Source organism: Brassica oleracea, chromosome C5 (assembly GCF_000695525.1).
Source record: "Brassica oleracea var. oleracea cultivar TO1000 chromosome C5, BOL, whole genome shotgun sequence".
Classification (NCBI taxonomy): domain Eukaryota; kingdom Viridiplantae; phylum Streptophyta; class Magnoliopsida; order Brassicales; family Brassicaceae; genus Brassica; species Brassica oleracea.
Genome location: NC_027752.1, coordinates 25,291,537 through 25,301,878, shown reverse-complemented (window position 1 = coordinate 25,301,878; position 10,342 = coordinate 25,291,537). Strand labels below are relative to the sequence as shown.

The 10,342-nt window shown below is 34.5% G+C and overlaps 1 long non-coding RNA gene and 1 pseudogene across 1 annotated transcript; both read right to left on the bottom strand.

Moving 5' to 3' along the window:
• Positions 1 to 2,299: 2,299 nt before the first annotated feature.
• On the bottom strand, positions 2,300 to 3,149 carry LOC106294269. The gene is made up of 3 exons (XR_001260800.1): positions 3,038 to 3,149; positions 2,575 to 2,660; positions 2,300 to 2,397 (listed from the first exon to the last, which is right to left on the bottom strand). It is a non-coding gene; the product is annotated as an uncharacterized LOC106294269 (long non-coding RNA).
• Positions 3,150 to 5,671: 2,522 nt separating this feature from the next.
• Positions 5,672 to 10,327, bottom strand: LOC106295073 (annotated as a pseudogene).
• Positions 10,328 to 10,342: the final 15 nt, after the last annotated feature.

Genomic DNA, 10,342 nt, shown 5'->3' with positions numbered 1-10,342 from the left:
GATGACTCAATATGTTCGATCAGATTGTGGCATGGCCGATGGTAAAGAAGAACCAACTATCTTGTTCGAGGACGAAGTATATTCTGCTCAAGATCTTCATCACCCACAGATTGCAGAAAATTGGAGAGGTCCAAGGGACCTTCAGTAATGTCCAAATCAGGGGGAGTAATGTGTGTTGTACTCTTTTTCCTTCACCATGATTTTGTCCCAATTGAGTTTTCCTGGTAAAGTTTTAATGAAGCAACATTAAAGCATATTACAAGCTCTAAATGGTTACGGCATCCAAGGGGGAGTGTTATGAACTAGATTGTGGATGACTCATAACCAAGAGCTTATGATTTGTAATCTTTCCATTTATCTATGACGGTGTAATCTCCTATATAAGAAACTTCTATGTTATTAATAAAGATAGACTTTTCTATTACTTTCACAGCAACAAGTTCCATTTTAGTCGGTGTTTTAGTTCCATTAATATAAGGTTTCTTTGATTCTTTTACTTGGAGGCTGCGTTTAAAGCGTTCAAAGTTATTCTAGTAATCGGAAGGGTTTTTAATGAGAAAGGTTTGCTGTCAAATTTGTTCTCAAATATTGTTAACCACAGATGGTCAAATTGTTAGCCGAACTATTAATATTTGACCAGAAAAGTTGTTGGTATAAAAGCCTTCGGTAACTATTGAACGATTACGGAAACAGAAGTTTATAAATAAGTGAATAACTAATTAAAAATCACGTGTATACAAACGCATTAAGCCACACTAAATATCGTATAAATAATAGACAAATAGGCCTGTTCAATATGGTAAAACCGAACCGTATCGAACCGAACCGAACCAAAATAGACAATATGGTTTGGTTTTGATATATACCATATAAACCGAATGGATATAATTTTATAAAAACCGTAGGATTTGGATATGGTTTGGTATATAACCGATTAAACCGAATAAACCGAACAAAACCGATTAAAAGTAGAAACATGTAAATATGTATCTATTTTATAACAATACATGAAAATCTATTTGTTACATAAGTTAAATTTGTGTTAATAACTATTACCATAATTTTATAGTAATAAATAACCTTAATTTGTAAAACACTTAAACTATAATTAAATATCAATACATCGCAATTCAGACATCTTATTTTCTAAGTTTTCTTTTGATCTTTTAGCTTTATTTTAGTCTTCACTAAATTAATATGAATATTATAAATTTGATGGACAATAATTAATGAAAAATTTTCACAACTTTTTTTCTTATCTGTAAACAAACAGAATTTCGTGTTCGATTGAAAAAGCTTGATTTTAATGAACACTAAATATGGAAGAGTGGAAAAACTTTTCTTTCGTGTTTCTGTTTTGTTTCATATTTTTATTTTCAAAATTTGAAGCTTTGATTTTAGTTATAGATTTGATTATTTTATTTGGTGGTAGAAGTATTTTTACTTTTTTTATTCATTTATTTGAACATGTAATATATTTTTAATAAATGACTGTGTTGACAATATGACTCTAAAATTCATATAATATGATCTCAAACTAAATAATTATGTTTTTTGGTATAACACCGAATAAACCGAAAACAGACGGTATATAAACCGAACCGAAGTAAATATGGATTTAGAATGGTAGTTATATTTTACTAACCGAAATACCGAAAACCGAAAAAACCGAACCGATATCCGGATTTAACACCCCTATAAATAGGCATGAAAGAGTAACTTGCTCAGTTTTATCGAACTGCAACTAAACAGACCATTAATGTAGTGTTATACAGAATTGAACTAAAAGATTCAACTATGACAACGGGTGAATAAACTAATCAAAAATATGATCATAACATTTTATATTTTCCACCGTAAAATCAGTACGAAGAAACTAATGACTAATGAGCTGTTTTATTTTAGACCTTGGAAGTTGAACTGTTTGGCTTCTTCGACATTGTCTATTTGTTAGTCACAAAAAGGCTACGACGTTTTGAATCAAAATGATAACAGTTAAACGCTACAAGAAAACAGCGGTATTCCGACGGACATTCCGACGGAAAATGAAATCCTCGGAATATCCCGAGGAATTTCCGAGGATATTCCGAGGAAACACAAAATTTGGTTTCCTCGGAATTTCCTCGGAATATACCGACGGAATTCCGAGAAAATATTAATCCGTCGGAATATTCTTATGGAAGCGATGCTGAGTTTTCGTTACGGTTCCATGTAGAATCTAAATCTCCTCCTTAAACGAATTGGTCTGGCGACAAAAATTATGATAAAAATATTATCTTTGCCTAGTGCCTACAATAAAAATACCAGGAAGATTAGAAACTCGGTAGCTCTGACGACAAACTCCAATCATAGATTTGTTTGAAATATGATCTTACTGTACACAGAAGTTCGTAGATCCTGCATTCCAATTATTACAAAATTCATCTTAGCGCAGACAGCATAGCACAATCTCTTCTAGATTTCCAGTTACCTAAAGACTAAAAATATGATCCTACTATATAGAGTATGTTCCAACATCTACTAACATTTTTTTTGTTTCTTGAAGAGATATAAATACAACCGTTAAAAAGTTACCTCAGAGTCTGCTAACTCTAATGCTCTTTGCTCTCAGAGAGGAATTAAGTTACTGCGATCCTTTTTTAAAGAACTCTGAACTCCATCTAATGCAACATGTATTGAAAATGAGGTTTTTATTAGTTTAACACGCATATCATATAATTCTATTTTCAAACAAACAAATTATGATCCAAACTGATACTTTTAAAAAGCAGTTTAGGTGTCAGCTGAAGATATTTTTTATAGCTTAAATATTATTCAAAATAAGGTAGAAACAGAAGTGGAGGGCACTCATCCTATACTGAATCTTCTGCAAAATAGGAGCATAAAAGTCGCCAGCACATACAAAATTTCATTCAAATCTAGTCTCAAATTCCATCAGTAAACAGTAGGATTAAAGAATCTGCGGAGAAGATGTAAATTGATCATGGACTGCTGAAATTGAAAAGGGAGGGCAGAAAAAATCTCAGAAGTTGATTACCAGAAAATTTGAAGTTCAACATGCTTCCTTCTCCCAAGCTGCTTGTGTGCATCATTCGATCAATTCCATTCCTTTGTTAGTTTTCTCTTCAGAAACTGGTCTCTGGAACAAATTTATCATCGCAATTATTCATCGCTCCAAAAAATCAGCTGAGGATGACGCATCCAGAAAGTAGACCGTCCACCCTAAGTGAAAACTTGACATGTAGTTGAATGACCAGATGCTTGTTTAAAAGGCACGTAAAGAATATGTTTACCCTGTTCAGAGAAATTGAGACTGTCCACCCTAAGTGAAAATCCATACTGCTCTTGTATTTAGTATAAAGAAACCTGCATACATGCATATTTATTGATGAGAATATCAACTTGTACTTGGGCTTATACGCTAGCCTGGAATCATGAAACAATTAATACAAAACCAATTTGAAGTTTTATTTTTTTTGAAAAATATAACCAATCCCAATATAAAGTTGGTGAGATAAAGACCGCCAAAATAACATAATTCATCTAAGACTCATACATCCATAGCAAAGAGAAAAGGGAAGCGCCTATATTACCCGGTAAAAGTAATTATGCGGAGGGCCTGAGATAGTGAGATCTTTCTTCGAGAACTTGGCCGCAGCAGAACTTAGCAGGGGAGGACATCGTTCAAGGGCTTTCGGCTTTCCAGCTCATAACTAATGAGGAAATAAGCAGAAAAGGTAATTTAATTTAACAAACCATGAGAGATCCCAATAACAATTGAAAAAAGTTAGCCAAACAATGAAACAGGGAGTAGAGAAGAACCTTTGAGTACGTGAGATGTCGTTAAAATGTAGGGCCGGAGATTTGATCAGATTTCACTGCCATTGCTTGATTTTGTAAAAATTGGATCAAGAAACATAAAGATGTATAATTAAATATTAATTAAGTAAACTGAATTTTATATAACTGAAAAGAGAATATAAAGTGATTTATTTATTTATTTATTATTAATGAATGTAGTATATTAAAAATATTTTCAAAATAGTATATTATTGAGGGTTTCTAAAAAATCTAACAGAATAATGAGTATATATATTTTGATGAATTATTTTGTCATATAAAATAATTTAATGCTCGTTTTAAACTTTTTGGGAACATAAACAATATTTTATCATGATGATTTTTGAATTAGTAATACATATGTTAAAAGTAATTGCAAAATAATTATGCTCGCATGCCCGGACGAGACACCTAGTTTGAAATTTAAATATTACATACACATTTCATTTTCAAATTTGAGATAATATGAAAATTTACAAGGAAACATTTATTACAGAATACAAATCTTAATAAAATAGTTCATGAGAAAATGTTTAAAATACCTTAAGTGGTTAACATTTATGTTTAGGGTTTAGTGATTATTGTTTAGATTTTAGTATTTAGGGGATGGAATTGGATTTATAAACTTCTATAAATTTTTGTATGAATTATTCTTAAACATTTATAAATGATTTAGGAGGATATATTTATTTTTATCACAAATTTAAGGTATTTATAAAAAAAAATTCTTTAAATGTGTAAATTTGAAAAGGTAATATCAAACTTGTGGTAAATTGAAATTCTCCATTTATTCATTTCACCATTATTTAATTTAAGATATAACAAACTTAAGAGATATTGCTTAAAATACTCTAAGTTATCAAAGTTGAATATCATATTTTAAGATTACACTCAATCAAAAACGCTTTTATGTTTTAACATTTGAATTTAAAGTTTAGTGATTAATGTTTAGAGTTTAGTATTCAGAGGGTGGGGTCAGATTTATAAACTTTTATAAATGTTTTACAAATTATTCTTAAATATTTATAAATGATTTAAGAGAATTAATTTAATTTTTCTAATCACAAATTTAATGTATTTATGAAAATAGTTAATATTTAAAATTAAATTTGAAAAGTAATATCAAACTTGTGGGTAAATTGAAATCCCCTCCCCTAAACTTAATAGCATTAACAAATTTGATAATGGAGTATTAATACTACTAAATTTGTTAGACATTTTCAGGAATTCTTTGTTTTAGGAATTTCAGATAGACATTTTAGACATTTGATCAGAGCAACATAATTTCAGGAATTCTTTGTTTTAGCAGAAGAAAAGAAAAACGTCTCAGTTTTGCTGTTGAATTGCTGAAACATCTTCACTGATACAGTTGAACTTTCTCCCTTCCCAGAAGATCTTGGAAAGAGATAGTAGCTTATCTTATTTAGATCGATGATTCGAAGTCCCCAACATGTTAACATGATTGGGATTGCAAATGAATGCCAGTTTATTATATCATTCTCTCACCTGATCATTTTGCACCTTTGAATCCAAGTGAGTCATGCAACAAATTCCTCATTCAGTTTTCTTGAACAAGCTGCAACTACAACCTCGCATTCTTATAGATATCTGCAAGGGTATGCTTCGCCTGATCCGTCTTTGTTTTGATTCCAGGGAGCAGAACCTTTTGTTAAACTGATTGCTTGTATTCATGCATTGTTGAGTTATCGCTCAATGACTGTGAGCAAGTGATTCAGCTTCAGAAAGAGCTTCAAGCTGTGTTATGTTTGTGATGTATGTTTTAACTGGGTCACTTTTTCTACTGCCTCCTTAGTTCCATAGTACAGAAAAATGGGAAACTAAGAGCAAAAAAATATATTATATTTAACACATACATGACAAAACCGGAGGACTTCACAAAACCAGGTCCATAAAGTTATCAAAAGTAAGAATTTGAATTCAAAGAAACTTGAACAACATCAACAACTTCATTTCTATTAATTAGAATCACAGAAGCTGCGGGTACATACGCTCGGGCCATTGGGGATAAGCACGCTTGTATAACTTCATGCACACAACGTCATGTTGCTGCACAACTCCATTGAATATGCATTTCATTGCCCCTGTGGCAAAGTCCACATGAATGAGCAAATATTCTAGAAAAACCAAACTCAACCCATCTTTTAAATAATTAAACAATAATAATGCAAGGTCTTTACCATGTGTGCCCACTGGCTCCTTCACGCGACCACGACGCCCACATTTTGTCCACACTTCTACAGGCTGCACACAAGAAATACATTGTTTCATCCCCAAGCTTTGAGCCCTCACTCTTATAATAAGTAACACATCGATTTAATTACTTTTGACTTCTTACCTTAAACCATCTAACGTCTTCAGGTTTATGGAACATATATCTTACTGATGCTTTCATTTTTGATACTCTCTGAGGATACCTAGAACCCAAGCCACATTCAAAGCTTGGTTAGCATTACAGAGCTTAAGCATGTATGCAGACTAGAATATGCAACTGTACTTGGAAAGAGAAAGGTAATAAGTAAGATTACCCAGTTAATATTATCTTCTTTAAAATTATTTTGCTGGGTCCAATGCTTTTCAAGGAACCAAAGGCAGCAAAAGCAGGAGCATCAGCGTCAGAAATCTTCAGAACAACCAAAGGAAGGGATGGGAAAGATATTGGGCCGTATACTGAAGCCAATGAGAAAGGGCCTGGATGCAGAAACCTCTCCATCTCTTGTTTGTCTAAACTGATATTGTCGGTTGAAAATACTGGCCTGGAAAATTTTCACCTACCATTGTTATAAGAGATTGCAAACAAGAAAAGCTATTGCAGTAAATGAAACATGAACAAATTTTACCAACCTTGCAACGAACTGACGGAAACCAACATGGATCATTAGCTCCTCTTTTGTTTTAATAGGATCTTCGTAACCATCATACTTCTTTAAGCTGTGGAGCAGAGTTAGAGAAAAGTTAGCTGGGCAAACAAGGTCTCATCAACAGAAAAATATAAACAGTAAGATCGTGATTTACCTAAAGCGCAGAACCGACATCTTGGATTCATGCTGCAAAAGCCCAAATGCTATAATGGGTTTCGTGCTAACAATGGAGGATAGTTTAGAGGCAGCAACAAGAGGCACTTCCTTAATATGCAGCCGTACATATGACCCAGTTGGTACACAATCATCTCTGCTTTCTTCTTCTTCTTCTTCCATCTTCAGGGCTTGCTTGAGCACAAGCTTTCGAGTCCTAGCGACGTTATCAAAAGCAAAGATTCTGGCGTAGTCCTGAGGTAGAGACTCCTGCATTTTTGCCAACAAATAATACAAATCAGTATCAGTTTACAGTAGAAGGAATATAATGAGCTTCAGATCAAGATCAGTGTTTATTACATTTGGATCCCACGGGGAGGTTCTGAAGGATTTGAGACCCCTGTACTTTGCAAAACGTTTTCTTGCAGGCTGATCAATGGGAGTCTCCACCTCATCTGGAAATTCTGATGACAAAACAATTGAAAGTCTTAATTCACTTGATGTAATCTTAATAAGAAAAATACAAGGAAGACAAAATCAAGAGCACTTGAGAGATTCAGACACTCTAATACAGAAAATAACTCCACAAATGTAAGAACAAAACACCAACCCTCATCCTCAGCATGTGCCTCTTTGATTTTCTTGATTTGATCCTCATATTGTTCTCTTGTCAAGTTTTCATCGTCCTGAACAATCAGCAGATTGGCTTATAACTTAATCAATATACTCAATCATAACAAAAAAAATGTAGTGAAGCTACAAATACTGTTTGTAATTCGCTGCGTAAATGGAGAAAAAGCTTACCATCATCTCCGAGTCATTATGAGTTTCATTATCCATATCCTGCACGTACAGTGTTTCTTTATCATCCTCAAAATCTTGGTCTTGATTGGAATACTGATCCTCTCCTCTATCCAACACCATACGATCGTCATCGAAATCACCATTATCAGAATCCTCTTCATCTATCTCATCAATAATCCAAGCAGCCTGTGAATCAAATCACAAACAACCAAAAATACGAACACCAGAGACAGGAATAGCTAAAAGATGATCAAGAAACCTGATATTCTGAAGTCCCTCGTGGCAAACTCCTCTTCTTTGGCTTTCCCTGTTTCTGATTTATGTCAGCCTCAGCCATCTCTGCCTCAGTTGGCCATGTCTACACAATAACAAGTGAATTTCCAGAACAGATAACAAGACAAGCAAATGGCCCCTTCATCTGTTAAAGAACTAATCAGACTTACCTGTTCCCCTGCTAATGGATCTGGAGTGTTTTCAGTTACTAAAGGCTCTTGTTTCATGGGATCAGGAACCAGAGACCTCAATACCTGATCAATCCCAAAACAGAATGAAGTGAACAGACAAAGAGATGAAGGCACAATAAACACTTCACTTCTTATTAAGAAAATAACTTTAAGAGCTTCAGGAGGGGTATTATACGTTCAATCATTATACATTATCATGACAGACAATTCCTGTTATATATAGGCTGTTCGCCTGTTACCCTCTTTGAAGGAGGCTGTTCTAGGATTCAGCAATATGTGTTCTTTAAGGTAAAAGACTAAAAGATTATCGATGGTTGATGAAAATATCAGATACCTCTTCATCATGTGAATCATCCAATTCCATGGAATTCTGTTTTCTCCTTTCATTTAATAATGGAAATGGGTCCTTCAGGACTTCAACTTTTGAGAGCTGAAAATCACCAACGCCAGTAACATGGACCTATTGTAAAGAAAACAGTTTTCAGATAGCATAAGGCATTACAGAGAGAGTAGAATTGCTTGATTACCAGCTGATTTACTGATAGTTTACGAGCACGCAAGTAACCGGAGAGAAGTAGAGTGCACTTTCCTGGGGTTGTATCATCCACAAGCATCCCAACCTAGGTGCACCATTCAAAAGTATGCAGATATTTTATTGTTTTACGAGAAAAATTTTTTTTTTTTTTTTTTTTTTTACGAGAATCTTTTTTCCTCACAGCTAAATTAGATGTTATGAATAACAGCATAAAACAAGCACCTTCTGAGCCACAACATAAGGTCGTTGCTTCCGCCAGTGAGGTACAGAAAGCCTTTGTGCCTTCAATAACCCCATGAACTGCAAACACACCAAAAAGTATGGATTTTCATCATTTAAACTTAGCTCTGGGCTAATTAGAGACATAAAATCTATTGAAGACCACTCAGTAAAATGATATAAGAGTCTGAGTAATTCACCTGATGCAACTCATCTCTGGTGTCTGCTGGATCAAAATTACAATCCTTAGGAAATTCAGAAGCAAGCCGAGAGGCACACATCTTTTTCAGCTTATTTTTCTTTTTGAACTCACTGGGTAAGTCTTGCAATCAAGCAATGCGAGCTAAAGTTGAAGCAAAGTTTGAGAGATGGTAGACCAACAGAAGCAAAGAGAACATACACGTATCAACACAGCGGTACTTGGCAGACCAATTGATCTAAGCACAGAAAGACACTGACTTCCGAATGAATCTATCAAGCTAGAGATATCCTCGTTTGCAGATGCAACAAAAGCGATCAGATCAGCAACCTATATATATCATCACCAGTAAGAAATAATAACGCAGTTAGCAACTAACTCAAACAAAAGCAGGCAATGAAAATCAACATGCCTTGGTCATTTCCATGCATGTCAGAAGATCCCCATGAGGCGCCTTCAACACCTAAGATACATGTATTCTACTTAAAATATGTATAAAAGAACCAATCTGTTGCTCTTAAGGGAATAGACATACCGTTGCTCTTATCTTATACTCAGAAGATGCAACTGTTGAAGAAGAAGTGACATCACCATCAGTAGATAACAGCTTTAAAACATCTTCGCCAAGTGAGTTCAAATCCACGGAAGCAGAGAGAGGAAACAAGACCTATCGCCAAAAACAGAGTTTTTAAAACTGCAAGGCTGTAACTTTCTGACTACAAAACTTCCAACAAACTCACGATAACTCGAGGAGCGCTCGTTAAGCCTCCTGAAGCCCTCTTCTCCTTCAAAACCGCTGCTCTCTAAGCTAAAGAGACAGAGAGAGATAAACAAGATTCATTGTGTTGCAATCAATTAAAAAAAAATGTAGGAAGGAGAATCATTACCATCTTGGCACGCTGAAGACGTGCAGCTTTAGCGCCTTTAACATGGTTACCCTCCGGTTTACCAATCCGGCCTCTATCTGATTCAATTGCAATTTTTTAGTTATGTGAAGATCGAAAGAGATGAAATCGTTGAGGGGATTACCTTGGAGGGAGGTTTTGTGGAGATTGCGAGAAGATTTAAAGGAGACACGAGTCTTGTGAGCCTTATTGACTTGAACTCCAGAGCGCCCCATGGTGACTGCAACGAGAGGAGGAGGAGGAGGAGGAGGAGGAGAGTGTTCTGTAACTTCTGTTTAAAGTTTAAACCCTAATAATCAATACAATACTAAAACCAAGATATCCTCCCCGTGTCCACCTCAGAA